The 12,218-nt window shown below is 37.3% G+C and overlaps 1 protein-coding gene, 1 non-coding gene and 1 pseudogene across 8 annotated transcripts in view; 2 read left to right on the forward strand and 1 right to left on the reverse strand.

The window, feature by feature from the left end:
- MBD5 (methyl-CpG binding domain protein 5) overlaps positions 1 to 12,218 on the reverse strand; it is a 497,156-nt gene that overhangs the window by 243,957 nt on the left and 240,981 nt on the right. The gene's annotated exons all lie outside the window — the stretch shown is intronic.
- LOC129397351 (tigger transposable element-derived protein 1-like) lies at positions 8,125 to 10,053 on the forward strand (annotated as a pseudogene).
- Positions 9,285 to 9,419, forward strand: LOC112439179 (small nucleolar RNA SNORA48). Its single transcript, XR_003027478.1, has one exon. It is a non-coding gene; the product is annotated as a small nucleolar RNA SNORA48 (small nucleolar RNA).

Raw genomic sequence — 12,218 nt, forward strand, 5'->3', positions numbered from 1 at the left:
AGCATGAAATATGAAAGAGGTCTTGGAAATTAAATATATGATTGCTAAATACAATAAGTGATTTGGAAATCTAAGTTAAGAAAAAATCTTCAGTAAGTAGAATATTAGCACTGGGTGGGTAAAATATGAGAAAGTTAAGAGAGAAGATTGATTCTAAAGGGTTGACATTCAACTAAAAGGAATCCCAGAATGAGAATATGAAGGGAAATATAGAGGAAAAAATAACCGTAGATATAATAGAAGATAATTTTTAAAGATAAAAACGGGTATAAGACTTCAGACTGAAAGTCCTTGTATGCCAAGTATACTACACTAAAAAAAAAAAAAAAAAACTAAAAAAACTCACAATTAGATATATCTCTATAAAGTTTTGGACCACTAGATTAGGAGATCTTAAAGGCTTCCAGAAAGAAACAAAGTCACATATCAATTATGTGATCAACATCACTGTAGGAAATGAAATAATGTCTTAAAAGTTGTGAGAAAAATGATTTTGTACTCATGTCTAGGGAAAGCAGTTCTCAAATATAAAAGTAAAATAAAAATTTTCTAGAAATACAAGGACTTAAAAGTTTATCTCCTATGTATCCTTTAATACCTCTATTGAAGAAGAAATCTATAATAAATTACAGACTTTTTAGGATTGATCTGAGAAGAGAACTTGGAGCGTTAAACCTACTTATTAAAAAAAAATGAAATATATAAACCAAGCATTGAATTCAAGAAAACTGAAAAGAAGGAAAATATGAACCTAAAGAAACAGAGAAAAATAAGAGGTGAATAAAGATAAATACAAATAAATGAAACAAAAACCAGAAAGGCAGACTTGAACAACTACAACAAAAGCTGCTCCCTTTTAAAGACAAATACAACAAATGATTCTAGTGATATTTCAATACTTTCAATGATCTTAGAGAAAGAAAGTCTTTAATTTCATTTATCAAACTAGTGTAGTTTACTATAAAACATGACAATGACAAGACAAAATAAAACCTGAAAACCAATCTCACTTATTCATTCATTCATTTAATATTTACTGAGTGCCTATTCTATGCCAAGCATTGTACCAGGCATGAAAGATAAATAAAAATAAGTAAATAAAAATAGAAATCCCCACCCACCTCTATGGATATTAGATTTTAAAAATAAGCAAACCAAATACATGATGAAGTAGAGTTTAAATGGAGAATATGAAATGTCTATGTTGGGAAATTTAATAAAATATATCATTATAATAATAGGTTAAAAAAGAAAAACCAAATGACTATCACTATAAATGACTCGTTTTTTGATAATGTCCAATATCCACTTTTATTTGAAATACCCGTAGCAAATTAGAAACTGTACATGGTACATTTATTTAACATAATTCTGTAAGAATTAGCCAACACAACCAGATAAGAACATGATATTATATATAAATAATGGCAAAGATTTGGAATTACCATTAACTACTAATGACAAAATAATCGACATGAAAAAAACTAAGCCTACCAACTAAATTAATAAAGTTCAGAAAAGATGGGCCGTTAAAAAATAAGTATACAATAAAAATAAAAACAAGGAGAGCCTCATATAAATAGAAAGATAACATAAAGTATAACAGAAAGAAAAGAGAGGGGGATGCTGTGGTTCAAGCCTGTAATCCCAGCACTTTGGGAGGCCTGGGTGGGGGGATTGCGTGAGATTAGGAATTCAAGACCAGCCTGGGGGCAGTTTAGGGAGACCAGGCTATACAAAAGGAAAAAGAAGGAAGGGAGCACTCATCCCAGCTGATTCCAGCACTTTGGAAGGCTAAGGCGGGCAGATCCCTTGAGCCTCAGAGTTCATGACCAGCCTGGGCAATATGGTGAAACTACAGCTTTACAAAAAAATACAAAAACTAGCTGGGCTTGGTGGTGCATGCCTGTGGTCTCAGCTACTCAGGAGGCCAAGGTGGGAGAATTGATTGAGCCTGGAAGGCAGAGGTCAAAGTGAGATGAGATCACACCAGTGCACTCCAGCCTGGGTGAAAAAGTGAGAACGTGTCTCAAAAAAAAAAAAAAAAAAAGAAAAAGAAAAGAGAGAGAGAGAGAAAAGAAAAAAAATCGTTCACAATAGCAACTAAAAATATATAGACCTGGAATAAATAAAACAGAAGATGTATTATTAGAATCAGTGGGAATAAGATTGATTCTTCTGCAGGATAGGTAATTCATATGGAAAAAATCAAATTAGATACCTACCCCAAGTCATACATAAAACAAAACCAGGTGGATTAAAGATCTACACGTAAAAGCAAACAAACATAAAAGTTTAAAAAGTTAAAGAACACTATGTATTATTTAACAATAACATATATTTAGTAAAAATATAAAAATATCCATTCATATGAACACATTGATTTCAGAATAATGGTTACCTCTGGAGAGGGAGGCAAGGGGAAGGAATGGAGATGGGCTTTAGCTTTGTCAGTAATACATTATTTCTTTAAAAAAATGGGAGAGAAATCAGAATTAATGTGATGTGATTCGATTAAAAGTTACCAATGTCATTATTTTCTGTACTTTTTAATATGTTCAAAATATTTCATAAGGAAAAGTAAAATTAGAAAAATGTAAACATCTTTAATCCATCTGATCTTTATTTGGGCTGACGCTAAATTGTGAGATTAGCGTACTCATTTTATCCCAATTTTCACAACTCTATTGAACAATTCATCCTTTCTCTGTTTTAACTTAAAATGCCACCTAAAACAAATTGTAACTTTCTCTATACCCAGATCTATTTGTCTGTTTTATTCTTTTTTTATCTGTCTACTGTGGTCTCAATGCCCCTTACAATACATTTTTAAATGGATAGATGTCAAAGCCTGCGTATCTCCTCCCTCTACTCACACCCCTCATCACCTCCCAAATCAACATTAGCCTCACACCTCCTGCATGTTTTTTGTTCTTTATAGCATTCATAGTAAATGTTAGAAGATCTTCAATGATTCCTGATAAAGCTTGTTTCATTCTTTGCTGTATCCCAACAGCCTCCGTAGAGTGTGACATACAGTAATCACTTAATAAGTATCTGTTCTTCTGCTTTTCTTTTAATCAACAAAATAAAACACCTGAAAACCTAGGATTATATTTACAGACTAATGTGGAAGAAATTTGCGTTTTATTGTGTTAGTCTTACCAGTCTATTTGTTTAAATGTCTCTCAGCAAAGTTTCATAGTTTTCTTCAGATAAATTGTTTATAAGTGCCTGTTATGTTTATCCTTGTTATTCTATAGTTTTTGTTATTATTACTGGTAAGCTTTTTCTTTTTATCAGTTGATTATTGATAGGGGAGTTATTATTTTATAAACTGATTTTTAGTCCAGCATATTTGCAGACATTTTCTATTAATTCTATATAGGTAATAGTAACATGCGCAAATAATAACAGTTCTGTCTTGCTAGTCAATCTTTTTATTTCTCTTCTTTCTCTTTTTATTACTGCATTGGGTAGAACTTCTAGTATAATGTTGACAAGTTTGCATGACAACAGGCAACCTTTTCTTTCATACTTTAAAGTGGCATGCTTGCTATTCTTAAAATTTTTTTCTTATTTTTTGTAAATGCTTTTTATCATATTAAGAAATTGTCCTCCTATTCCTAATGTGCCAAGAATTTTTCTTATAATTATTGTTCAATTTTATTGAATGCTTTTAATGTATCTATTGGGATGACCATATGGTTTTTCTCCTTTAATTTGTTCAATGTTACAGATTACACTGATAGATTTTTAAAAAGAAAAACATTGAACTATTTTTGAATTCCTCAAATAAAGCCTACGTGGTCAGGAGATACCAACACAAATACTCACTTTGATTTATCAATATTTTATTTAGGGTTTCTGCATTGAAGTTTCCATGTGAGACTGTCCTATAATTTTTCTTTCTTGCATTATCTTTGCCTGCTTTAGATATTAAAATCAAAAGAAAAGCTTTCCCTCTTTTCTTGAAACACTTCTCTCTCTCTCCACCCTAATCTAAGTCACCATTTGAATTATCCTCTTAATCCTCCCATTCTTTTCAAATTTATTTAAGCATTTTTTTCTCTTTCCTGAACTTGTTCTTTGTCCCCAGCCTGCCACCTCACATACTCCCTAGAATGTAAACTCCACAAAAGTAAGCAGCTTGTCTATCTCCAGAAATGAGGTCTGTGTTAAGCATATAGCAGAGTCTCAAAAATACTCGTTGAACAAATAAAAGAAATGAAATCCTACTTTTCATCTATCAAATTTGCAACACAAAAACTTATAATATCCATATTGCAAAATGTACATATTTATGCATATATTAATATAATGTTTTGAAAGAGTAAATTGAGGGTAACAACTAAAAGTCTTTAAAATGTGTTATATTTTGATGAGGCAAGTGCATTTCTAGCAATTTATTTTTCTGAAGTAATTCAATAATGTGAAAAGGGTATGAAAAATAGTTTTTTATCAAAGCATTGTTTATGACAAAAAACTGTAAATAATCTAACTGTTCAATAATCTGTGATTTTTGAACAAATTATGATACATCCATGGAACAGAATAGTATGTCCTTCTAAAATTGCCATAGAAAGGTGTTTAGAATACATTGTGAATTTTAAAAAGATGGTCTTACTATAATATGTACTATCATCCTACTTTGGCTAAAGAGTTCATTTCTATGTATTGAGCAAAGCCTGGAAGAATATACACAAAAATGTTGCTGTTGTTTTAATCAGGTACTGGAATTTTAAAAGTTTTTTATTTCTTTTCCTTTACTTGTGTTTTTCTTCCTTTAGACCATGAAACATTATGTTTTAGGTAGTAAAACATAAATTTAAAAAGAAAAGTATTTGAACACCATGCTGTTACAAATTTAATGAGAAATCTCTGGCATTGGGAAGCAATCATCGAATATGTGTGTTTGTGTGTGTGTGTGTGTGTGTCTACATGCACACATATGTGTAAATGACATCTGTTGATGGCTGCCCAGTGTCTGAACACGTTCCTTATTTTGGGAAATCTCAAAAAGTCTGGGATAGTCCCTTTCCTAGTTATTTGATTATTGATCATCAGTCATGTGACCTTTGTTAACCAAACTAATGCTCCCACCCAGGACTTTGAATTTTGTGAGAGTGAGGCAGAGGTTACTCATGGAAGCTGCAGTCACACTGAAACAGCAAACTTCATTGAGTGTCCAAAGGCAGCAGAACCCAGTGGCATGTTAAAGGCTGTCCAGTGGAAACTGTATCAGCAGCAGACTTCAAAGCAGAATTTTCCTATGGTATGACATTGGCAAGGCTTTACATTTCTTCATTTCTACCAGTTTCTTAAGTCTAGTTCTCCAGCACCCCTATAGATTCTGCAGGCTCTATGATATTACCAAATATTCCTTTTCTGCTTTAGACAAAGCTGGCTTCTATTGTTTAAAACTAAGAATTCTGATTGGTACAATGCCTAGCAACTATCGTGAATCATACTCTTGCGTTTCAGAAATTGCCATTATTTTTCTAGGCAGTTCAAAAGCATACTAGAAAGAGAATGCACTTTGAAGTCAGACTGATCAAGTTTGAATACCAGCTACTATAATTGCTAGTTGTGTGTGACCTTAGACAACAGACCTAACCTCTCTCAGTCTTAATTTCTTCATCTGTAAATTATTATTATTTCCTCTTCCTCTTCCTCTTCCTCTTCTTCTTCTTCAACGAGGTCTCACGATGCTGCTCAGGCTGGTCTCAAACTCCTGGACTTAAGCGATTGTAGCACACAGGCCTCCCAAAGTGATGGGATTACAGGTATGAGCCATCCTACTGAGCCTGTAAACTATTTTTGATGATCCAACAATGTTAACATTTTGCATCTTTCATATTTATCTCAAATTCTTAAATTTCTTCTGGTATTTCATGGTCCACATCTACATGTGCACTTTGAGATGATGTATATATCTCCATTATCTTGAACACTACTTGTCAATACTATCAACTCTCTCTATCTCACTAGGTTATGAAACTCTTATAAATGAATGCAAATGTCTACTTTCTCTAATACTATACATAGGTTGCTGGAGTACTGCTAGAGAAATTAGAAGTAACCCATATACAGCCAAGATGGCTTTTGGCCAGAATCATAAAACTATGTTCATATTAAAAACAAATAAAACAGGAGCCTATATGTAAAAAGCATTGAAAAATGAAAAACAACTTAAATCATTACTGAACTCTCATGAAGACACACTAATGTAGGATTTCATTGCTAATGCATAGTAAAAGATAATTAGATTCTTTTGTCTTCTCCCTTAATTGTGCAGCAGGGCAGCTGTCCCAGGATCTTATTTCACACACCCAAATCTTCCTCAAACTCTAACCTCCACCCAATATGACTTTTTCCTTCAATACATCCACGTTTCCGGTCTTTGAAGATTGATTGTATTCTCCCTCAAACTTCCTAATCTAAGTGATTCTAGCTTTATTGGCTTCTTTCAAGTTTCCTCCCTTCCCAATATATAAAACAGCACCAAAAGTTGACCCTTAATTTCAGCAGGAAACAGGGAAAAACTTATAAACTTTTAAGTATTAATAATCTGTTATCTTCTCCCATGGCTTACAAAAAGTTTTCTCCTCTCTTCGTCTCCCTCCCTCTCTCTGCCTCCCAATGCACACACCACAACTGTGTACATTTGTGCCACGATATATTTTGATCTAAAAACTCCACTGTGTATTTAAACATGCTTAGCAATCCTACATTTCCCTGATTAGTCCTTTTCTCTATTTCTCAGCCCAGATATTTCTCCTGAGCTCAGTTCACAAATTCCACAGCCTTCTGTATATCTTCATATGAGCACCCTATGGTCATTTCAAATACAAAATTTATGGAGAATAAAAAACTCATCATCTTTTCCCCTAAATTGTCTCTTTCTTGTATTCTCCATCCAAATATCAACTTTTCACCTAGTCAATCAAACAACGCATGATTCCTGACCTTCTCCTTTGAATCACACTCAGTGTTCATGAATCAGAAAGTTGATTGTTCAATTTGCTAAATATCTCTTGCATATTTATTGCAATTAGCCTAGATCAGACTAACATCCATGCTTTCCTCTATTTGGTCTTCCCACCTCCAGATGAGTCCCACCTAAGGCTATTGCTTTTACTACAGTCAAAACAATCTACCTAAAATGCCAATGGCATTCTGTTACTTAACTGTATGGGTTCTCCAGTCTGACTGCTGAGTTTTCAATCAGGCTTAATGACCAACTGGGAGGAAGAGACAGTGTATGCCATAGTTGTTAAGCACATAGACACTACAGTCTATCTGCCTTGGTTCAAATCCCAGCATTGCCTTTTCATATACGACCTTGGTATATGACCTTGGACAAATTACTTAACCCCACAGGGCTCAATTTTTTTCCCTTCTTTCTATTTATTTATTTCCACAGGGCTCAGTTTTTTTATAAAACTGAAATGACAAAAGCATCTGTATTATAGGGTGGCTGTGAGGGTTACATGAATGAACATAAAGCTCTTGTAGAGTGAGAGCCATATAAATGTATGCTATTATTATATGGCCTTAAATAGAATGTATAGCCTTTCTGTACTTCAGTCTCTTCCTCTTCTACAAGTAGGAATAATATGTATGACATAAATTTTTTTTTTTACTTTAGATGATAAAAGAGATTCATGTTATATGTCATCCTCTGGTAAACATTCCTTGATCTCCCATTTCCCCAGTGCAGGAATAAATGTATAGGCACACCTTGTTTTTTTGCTCTTCACAGATATTGTGTTTTTTACAAATGGAAGGTTTGCGACAACCCTGCATTCAGCAAGTCTATGGGTGCCATTTTTTCCTGCAGCATGTGCTCACTTCATGTCTCTGTGTCACATTTTGGTAATTCTTGCAATATTTCAAATTTTTTCATTATTATTATATCTAATATAGTGATCCATGATCAGTGACCTTGGATGTTTCTACTGTAACTGTTTTGGGGTGCCACAACACATGTCCATATAAAAAGGCAAATTCAATCGATAAATGTTGTGTGTGTTCTGACTACCACAGAATCCGGCTGTTCCCCCATCTCTCTCCCTCTCCCCTAAGACACAACAATATTCCAATTAGGCCAAGATTACTTCAATGGCCTTTAAGTGTTCAGGTGAAAGAAAGAATCACATGTCTCAATTCAAATCAAAAGCTAGAAATAATTAAGCTTAGTAAGGAAGACATGTCAGGCTGACAGCTAGGCTTCTTGTGCTGAACAGGTAGCCAAGTTGTGAATGTAAAGGAAAAGTTATTGAAGCAAATTAAAAGTGCTACTTCAGTTAATACACAAATGATAAGAAAGCAAAACAGCCTTTTTGCTGTGAAATAGCGTTTTTGCTGATAAACAGTTTTAGTGGTCTGGGGAGAAGATCAAACCAGCCACATTTCCTTAAAATAAAGTCTAATTCAGAGCAAGGCCCTAACTCTCTTCAATTCTCTGAAGGCTGAGAGAGGTGAGGAAGCTGCAGAAGAAAAGTATGACCCTAGTAACGCAAGGTGGTTCATGAGGTTTAAGAAAAGAAGCCATCTCCACAAAAGTGCGAAGTGAAGCAGTAAGTTCTGATGGAGAAGCTGCAGCAAGTTATCTAGAAGATCTAGCTAAGATCATTGATGAACAAACAACAGATTTTCAGTGTAGTTGAAACAGCTATCTATCTATTAGAAGATGCCATTTAGGACTTTCACAGTTAGAGGAGAAGTCAATGTTCAACTTCAAAGCTTCAAAGGACCCACTGATTCTCTTGTTAGAGGCTAATGCAGTTGGTGATTTTAGATTGAAGCCAATGGTCATTAACCATTCCAAAAATCCTAGGGCCCTTAAGAATTATGCTAAATCTACTCTGCCTGTGCTCTATAAATGGAATAACAAAGCCTAGAGGATAGCACATCTGTTTGCAGCATGATTTGCTGACTATTTTAAGCTCACTGTTGAGAGACCTACTGCTCAGAAAAAAATACTCCTTTCAAAATATTACTGCTCATTGACAGTGCACCTAGCCATCCAAGAGCTGTGATGGAGATGTACAAAGAGACGAATGTGTTTTCATGCTTGCCAAAACAATAGCTATTCTGTAGCCCACGGATCAAGTCTTTCAACTTGAAAATGCATCAACTTTAAAGTCTTTTTAATTAAGAAATACATTTTGTAAGGCTATACCTGCCATACACAGTGTTTCCTTGATGCATCTGGGCAAAGTAAACAGAAAACCTTCTGGAAAGGATTTACCATTCTAGATGCCATTAGGAATATTCATTATCTCTGACCTGGGTAGAGCAGCATCTGGTTGGTGGCGCCCATTTCATATCAGCCAGAGGTACAGCAATTCCTTGTTTATCCCAGCTTGGCTTTTAGTCTGTGCCCACGCCTGGTTCACATGTGGAAAATATGGGAGCAGGAGAGAAGAATATTCTTGATTCATGGGAAGAGGTCAAAATATCAACATTAACAAGAATTTGGAAGAAGTGAATTCCAACCCTCATGGATGACTTTAATGGGTTCAAAACTTCAGTGGAGGAAGTATCACAGATGTTGTGGAACGAGCAAGAGATCTCTAATTAGAAGTGGAGACTGCAGATGTGACTGAACTGCTGCAATGTCATGATAACACTTGAACAGATGAGCAGTTGCTTCTTATGGCTAACAAAGTAAGTGGCTTCTGGAGGAGGAATCTACTCTTGGTGAAGATGCTGTGAACATTGTTGAAATGACAACAAAAGATTTAGAGTATTACAGAAACTTAGTAGATAAAGCAGCAGCAGGGTTTGAGAGAATTGATTCAAATTTTCAAAGTAGTTCTACTGTGGCTAAAATTCTATCAAACCGCATTGTATGCTAGAGAAATCTTACGTGAAGGGAAGAGTCAACCAATGTGGCAAACTTCATTGTCTTATTTTAAAGAACTGCCACAGACAACCCAACATTCAGCAACCATTACCCTGAACAGTCAGCAGATGTCGACATTGAGGCTAAACCCCTCGCTAATAAAAAGATTATTATTTGCTGAAGGCTCAGGTGATCATTAGCTTTTTTGTTGTTGTTGTTAGTAATAAACTATTTTTAAATCAAGGTATTTACATAGCTGTGAGGGAAATGGCTGCATTTCAGTCAGGAGCAGGCTGAGGTGGCCTTCTGGTGCAGCATGACTCAGTGGGTTTGTGGTGCAGGTGCACAACTCTGCACATTATGCAACCACACCACGTGAGGAGCATTAGATGATGACCTATGTGAGCTCAGGCTTGGCTCAAAGCCACTATTGTCTGTAAAAGGTATAATTACCCCGGTAATGCTGCACATATGGCTCACTTGCACCCAGAGAGAGAGTAAAGCCATGTCAAAACTGTCTACAATTCCTCGAGTGTTTTTCCTGCTACCCGCCACTTACCCACCAACTCCCCTTGGACCTCAGTTAGAACCTGAGAATTGGCATATCAAATAGGATCCTGAGGTAAGTGAACCTTTGGTCCCCACTGATTCTGGGTCAGCCATGTATCCACAACATGGGTTGTGATACACGGTGGCAGCTGTGCTGCTTGGATGGGCTCTGAGGGAAACATGGGCAGAGGTAGATGGGTCCCCAGCAAGCATGGAGAATATGCTGAAGCAGCTGGAAGCACAGAGCACTGAGAATGAATGAGTCTTTGCTTGCAGAGTTGGATGGGCATTTTTGACTGCACTAGAAGAACTACACTTCCAGTCTCTGAGGGATGCAGCATGTTGGTTGCAGGTGAGTGGACAGTTGGCACAAGGGCAAGGTGACCACACCCTGATTGAGTGGCTATGGGCAGCCATACGGACTATGTGGAACGACACTGGTGAAATACCTGAAACTGTGAGTAAATGACAGTCATATGGTGATTTGGTGCAAGTCATCTGGGAGATGGGTATGCAGCAGGCTATGTTTGACCTGAATACCCAGAGGCCAGATGATGAACATTTCACTCCCACATGAGGAGTCTCGTGTTGGGTTCTGCACCCCTGAGTGCCTTTGGCTCCCTAGCTGCTGTCCCCACCCTGTACGTAGGGTGACACATACATGAAGTGACCACTGCTATGGCGGCTCTCAGGGAAGCAGAAGGCCACTGGCAGGACAAAGGGGTCTGCGCCTTAAAGAAGGGGAAGATGCCCCGCCCACAGGGGGGCCCCCATGGGAGAAAAGGGGGCCTCAACAAGTGACACGCTCATGGATATGGATAGATTTGATTTTGGCTGGGGTTGACCAAGAGAAAATCAATAAGCAGCCCAATGAAGTACTCTTAGCTTTGTGGAGACAGTTGTCTCCGGAGCAGCAATTCCAGAGAATGCCCAAGGGGGAGAAATACACCGCTGCGCCACCCGGTCCCACCCGGGTGCTTTACCTCAAAGACTACTTGCTGCAGCCAGGTGGACATGTAGAGCTGTTTCTGTTTCATTAGGGAACTTGCCGGGATGCCCAGTTTGGGGGGACACTGGACGATTGGAGGCCACATGTGGAATTAGTGATCCACTGGTCCCCCACCAATGTACGGTGGGTGCGGGTGCTGGCACTAGTGGATACTGGTGCAGATTGCAGCCTTCTTTATGGGAACCTGAATAAGTTTCTGGGCAAACCTGCTTACATTGACGGTTATGAAAGTGAGTCAGTGAAAGTGAAACCTGTATCTCTGTACCTTGGCATCAGTTGTTTGGCTCCCCATTTATACACTGTGGGTGTTTCTCCCATACCTGAATACATTCTGGGGGTGGACATTTTACATGGCTTGGCATTACAAACCACAGCCAGGGAATTCAGACTCCGAGTACATGTGGTGTAGCTGGTGCTGCACGGACACACGCATCACCAGCCTCAGGTTCTGCCACAACCCTGACGGGTTACTTCCACCCATCAATACTGCTTGCTGGGTGGACAAACAGAGATAACTGAGACAAAAAGCTGGAAGAGGTGCAGATAGTGCGTGGCACCCATAGCCCCTACAGTTCTCCAGTGTGGCCAGTTAGAAAGCCTGATAGAAACTGGCGGATGATGGTAGACTATTGGGAACTGAAAAAAGTAACACCCTCTTTGCATGAAGCTGTATCGTCAAACATGGATTTGATGGACTGTTTGATGATGGAAGTGGGACAGTACCACTATGTAGTGGACTTAGACAATGCATTTTTCTCCATCGATATCACTCCAGAGAGCCAGGAACAGTTCGCCTTCACATGGGAC

Source organism: Pan paniscus, chromosome 13, assembly GCF_029289425.2.
Source record: "Pan paniscus chromosome 13, NHGRI_mPanPan1-v2.0_pri, whole genome shotgun sequence".
In the NCBI taxonomy this organism is placed as follows: domain Eukaryota; kingdom Metazoa; phylum Chordata; class Mammalia; order Primates; family Hominidae; genus Pan; species Pan paniscus.